Source organism: Corvus brachyrhynchos, unplaced genomic scaffold (genome assembly GCF_000691975.1).
Source record: "Corvus brachyrhynchos isolate BGI_N302 unplaced genomic scaffold, ASM69197v1 scaffold3, whole genome shotgun sequence".
Lineage (NCBI taxonomy): Eukaryota > Metazoa > Chordata > Aves > Passeriformes > Corvidae > Corvus > Corvus brachyrhynchos.
The window spans coordinates 1,042,408-1,047,948 of NW_008237619.1; the positions used below are offsets into that span (position 1 = coordinate 1,042,408).

At 39.0% G+C, this 5,541-nt stretch overlaps 1 protein-coding gene across 4 annotated transcripts in view; it reads left to right on the forward strand.

Moving 5' to 3' along the window:
- Positions 1 to 5,541, forward strand: part of UVRAG (UV radiation resistance associated) — a 101,769-nt gene that overhangs the window by 66,274 nt on the left and 29,954 nt on the right. The window lies entirely within an intron of this gene.

Here is a 5,541-nt window from a genome sequence, read left to right on the forward strand (position 1 = left end):
TTCTCTGCTTGGTGTCAGTATGATGTGAGTGTGCATATGCTGTCTTGTGATGCTGCTCTCTGTGGTGAAAACCTGTGAACTAAGAGAAATGTCCTTGAAAACATTATTTTCACTTACCTTACAGCTTTGTGCTTGAGATTTTCTTGTGGTGCTTAGAGAAGGACTTGCCAGATAATAATGAATCTTTTCTTTTCAAATGGTACATTCTTCGAGTCTATAGACTTCACACTGTTTTGAAAATTATAAATATTTTCTGGTTTTTTATTCTATTGTACTTGAAGATTCATTAATGTAATTCTTGCTCCTGTGTCTTTAATTTTGCTCTATTATTACTTCAACTAATATTCTACCCTTATAAGAAAACACAACACATGGAAAATATGAAGTATTGCAAATGTGTGACTTTAAAAAGTCCTGTCATACACCTTACTTCTTGTTTTAATGTATTTTAAAAAACATCCTTTACTCTGGAAAATGCAAGAGACTTTGCAAACTTGTATTTGAGATGGCAGTAATATCTGCAGCTAACACGTTTGGTATGGAATTCAGAGAATCTTCAGAAAGCTGGTCTGAAAGAGGCCTGTGGAGGCTGTTTTGACTGGTACGTAGTCCTAGAGCAGGGTCAACTGCTCTTATGCTGTCCCTGGTGATGTTCTGTGAAGAAAAGCCTGTGATATAAGTACTCCTTAGTTCCAGTGCTTGACTGTCTTGGCCACTGAAGACATCTAATTTCTGACATCGAGTCCAAACCTGTTTTCCCTCTTTATATATTATAATAATCTGATCCATTTAAGTCTCTTTCTCTTTGAAAACTTCTATGCATTGAAAAAGCACTTTTCAACACTCTTCTTGTCTCAAATTCTCATTTGAATCCACATTTTCCTTGAGATGCAGTGCCCAAAGCTGGGTACAGTGAGCAACTGTTGCTTTCAAAACATTGAGTAGGATGGGAGAAATGCTTCCCAGATCTTGTCCTTTTACTTCCAGTTCATTGGGTTCTAATGGGTTTGTACTCTTAAAAGCCTAGCAGAATGAATCTTACGATTCTGTGCAACCAACAGCTCCAGGTATCTTCTGCACATGAACAAAATAGTCCATTCTGAATTTGTGCAGGTGACTCGTTTAATTTACATTTTACATGCTTTACCTTGAATGTATTCTTAAAGATGAACTTCTTTGTTCTTAATCATGATTCTGCTATGGTGGCGTAACACCAGAGATTGAGAACTCAGTCTCAGCTTTATTCTGGCTGCACCTGAGCCTGGGTCCAGATTACCTAATTAAAATATTGGATAGAACTGGGATTCTGTTATTTCAAGTGGAGCCCCACTTCACCAGCACTTCAGTTGTAGCCATGAACCATTCATTATTACACCCAAGAGTACTTTCTCTGTATTCACTCATAGTTCATCAATATCCCATTTCCCCAGAATGCTTGTGAGCATATTATACCAGAAAATGCCAGGAGATTTAAATTTCAACAGAAATATGACATTTCTGTTTCTAACCTGTTTGAAATTACATTAGTCTTAGAGTTTTATTCTTGAAAAATATGATCTTTTTATGCTTAGTTTCTACTAGTTTTGCTTGTTTTTCCAGTTTTTTCTTCCATCACTTTTTTCGCCATTCCTTACCTAAATTGAAGTAAGGCTTCTGAGTCTTTCTGTGTTACTTGTTTTTTAAGCTTGGATTGCATTTACCATTTTCCAGACTTGCCCATGCTTAGTGTTTTTTGGACAATAACCTCTCAAATTACTTAAAGGCTAAAATATCTTAAGACAAAGTTAATCAAGTGCTGCTAATCTTGGAAATTCGCTTAGCCAGGCTGTTAATATATCTTAGACTGTGCCTCTTTGTTGGTGGTATTAGTAATGGCAGACAGCTGTTCACACTTGACCTACAGAGAGAAAATTAGTGAGAAAAAGGATTAGTCGTTCCTTCAAATGCTTTGATAGATCTCTCTCTTCATTACTATCAAATCAATGCTTTCCTTAATCTCTGCTTCCTATTTCCTTCTGCTTACACTGGTTCATTCTGTAACTTGTGAGTCGTGATGCTGCTTGCTTTGCCTTTCAGCCCTTCCGGGTTTTTACCTTGTTCTGGAGTTTGCCATTCAGTTATGTGATGCAAGCAAGAAGCTCTGTGGTTTATGTCATCGAAACAATGAATTCTTCATTGAGCCCATGGTGGTTGTCTTTCCTGTTCATGTAGTTTGGGTTAATTGACACTTGTGCCTGTAGTATTTTTTTTTATTGGAACTTTCACCACTTCACTTGGTTTCCTGTTTATCTCTTTGACTTGTCACCTCTGAATTATTATCACTCTTGGACCTACTGTAACTTATCATTCTGATTTTTTTGTCCTGTTTCTGAAGGACTCTGGGTAGTTGAACACACAGTCACTCACCCATGTTGCCTTCCAGTTCCTTGCAGTTGGTTTCTGAAATCACTGGCATGTGTTTAAACTCACAAAAGTAAATGAACACTTTAAGCATGTATTGAGTTTCCAAGTCTATGTGGGGTCATTGGTGCTGGTGCAAGCTAGTCAGTGGCCAGACTTTGAAGTGGTTGGTACAACACTAGTGGTTCACATGTTAATACTTGTGATTGTATGCTGTTGGATATAAAAGCATAATAAAAGTAAACCGGAATTACTGGGAGTGCTTCTACTACTTATTTAATCATGGAAGTGTTACTGATGTCCGCATAAACTGTTGTAGTCACCTTTGTTTTGATGTCCTTGGTCAAATATTGCTGCTTTTTATAGTTCTTCCAAGGGGAAATTCCTTTATGAAAGCAGAACAGGTAGATAGTGTGCAGAAATGCATCACAAAACCTCTGTGCTCTGGGGCTGATTTGACCTAAAAACCCAAGATTGTTTGAATCCTTTGTGTGTTCCTTGGGATGCTGGAACTGTTGAATTTACGTAGCTTTTAGCAGACCTTATGGCTGCTTTTAGAGAAGCTTCCAGATATGCTTAGTTCTTGTGAATGTGTGAAAAATTAAGTTTGGATGGAGAATGAGCAGCTGCCTCTCTCTTACCTCCAGACTATCACCCAAAGGTGTTGGCCTTAATTCAGAGAAACAGTCCTCTTTGTCAGGAGTAAATGTAACTCAGTGCTTAATTCCGTCTGTGTGCTGTGGGAAGGTTGGAGGTGCCTGGGAAGAATAGTGGCGAGTTTACTGGAGCATGAAGACAAGAGCTTGAATCATTCATGCAAGTTTTGATCACTGTGACAAACAAAGAGCCCATAAAAATGATCAACTTAAAGAAATACTTTGAAACTATTTGTTTAAGCTTCCCTGGTTTCACAGATTTTTATATTTTGTTTTTTTTTTTTTCACAACTACCTGGAATTCTGGCAGCAAGGAGAAATGTGAGTGTGGAAGAAGTGAGATGGGGTTGATATTAAGTAAAATTACTGACATAAAAACTTTTCTAGATAAAGTGGTACTGTTTTGTAAAACAGCAGGATAATAACAATGGAAACCACATCTTGCACTCAGGAGAATTCAGCTGGAATTAGAAACAGCTCAGTGCTGGCTTGGTAGAGTATTTTTTGGAGAAACTTGCTTTGCTGTTACATTCCGAAGTTGAAACAATGTGTGTTAATTCTGAGAGTTCATAATAACTTCCATCTGTATGTAAGCACAAATTGTTTCAATACCCATATTTTCTGTTTGTAAAATTGAATCCCTCACAAAGTTCACAGAGGAGCTTTTTGAGTTGGATAATGTTAACTAAGGCCATACATTTCCAGTTAAGATTTCAGTTATTTTACTCTCACTGGCATAGAAACATGGGATTTTTTTCAAAGAGAAATTAGTGACTTATGTCTAATAATGCCTGTCAGAAAAATTCACTGTCATTGTCAAAGGTGGAGTACAGTACAGTTGCTAAAAATGGGAGTGAATTGTGCAGCTCTCCAAAGCATTAGACAGTGGGAGAGCATTTGGCAAGTACTAGCCCCATAAGCTCTGCAGCTCCTAAATTAGGGATGTGTATGGAGTATCTGAGGAAGCTGAGGCTTTAGCAGGAGAAAGAATTGAACTCTCATTCTGGTATTCAAAGCGGAGTAATGGAGATTACACCATGAAAACCTCTTGTTATGGTAGATGAATATTAGGAAAACCCTGAAGCGCGTGGTGAGGTTTTTTGTGGGTGATAAGTGAACACAGACCAGGGTCAAAATGGCATCTCTCAGAGTTCTCTTTGTTTGGAACATACAATGTGGGTGGCGCCCAATTCTGCTGGAGCACAAACATGGACCTTGTGGAGCTGAGCTCTCACAAGTGCTTGAGCAGTGGTCTTGCTGCTCCAGGTTTTTTCATCTCAGTTAATTTTTTTTATAACTTTGAAGTGGGAGATATTGAGAGTGCAGTGGCTTTAGTTTTGAGTTGCAGGCCTGTAGAAAGAAAGCATCTTTACTGCTGCTTTACTGGCTGCTTTGCTGTCTTTTTCCTTTGTTCCCAGAGCCTTAATTGCTTTGGCCTGACTTCAGTGTTGGTTCTTCATTACATATAATGAGATGGTCTTAATTTAGTGACCTTCCTCCTTGAGGTGAGTGAGTCCCTAGTGATCACACACAATGTTACTGTGGGAGAATAACTGGCCCAAAATTGTATACCCTGAAAGATGAGGGTGGTGAGGCCCTGGCACAGGTTGCTCAGACAAGCTGTGGCTGCCCTATCTGTGGAGGTGTCCAAGGCCAGGTTGGATGGGGCTTGGAGCAACCTGGTCTAGTGGCAGGGGGTTGGAATGAGATGAGCTTGAAGGTCCCTTCCAGCCCAAACTGTGGTTCTATATTACATGATTTCTGTCCTGTATTGGTCATTATGTCTAATGCATGTATATATGATGTGTAGCCATTGAAGAGAACATGTCCATCTTGTTTATGAAAGTTCCAATTTCTGTAGGTATTCAAGGGTTTGTCTCTTGCATGATACTTGACAAGTATTATTACTTGTCCAGTTGCAAGATTGCTTGTAGAGGACACAATTTCAATATAGCTGTAAAGCTGGTTTCTTTAGGTACCAGTAAGCAGGGAATTTACTGCAGCTGGTATTTTGCACAGGGCAGTCAAGTTATTTACACTCTAAGTATCAAATGATTTGCTATTTCTGTCAGCCACTGAAGGACATCAAATTAATTTGTCTCTTGTTCTTCTGAATTTCTTATTCTAAGTCTTAGCTTTACCACAGAAACAGAGGGCAGCTGTATGACTATTGTGAGACCCTTTTCATTCCTTTGCTGTGACCTTGGTCACTATCTCCATCTGGCTTTGTTGGACGTGGCCTCAGGAATGTTGGTGTTCTGTCCTTGTCTAAATTACTAGCTCTTGAAAAGTAGACCTGCAAATAATTTGGACAATTTTACAACTCCTTGTTTTCCTACTGCCAACCCAATGAGTGAATGTCTCTAGTCTTACCTCAGTTCATAGAATCATACAACAGTTTGGGTTGGAAGGGAACTTGAAGACCATCTTGTTCATGGGCAGGGACACCTTCCCTAGACCAACACCTTCCCTACACCAATCCTAGA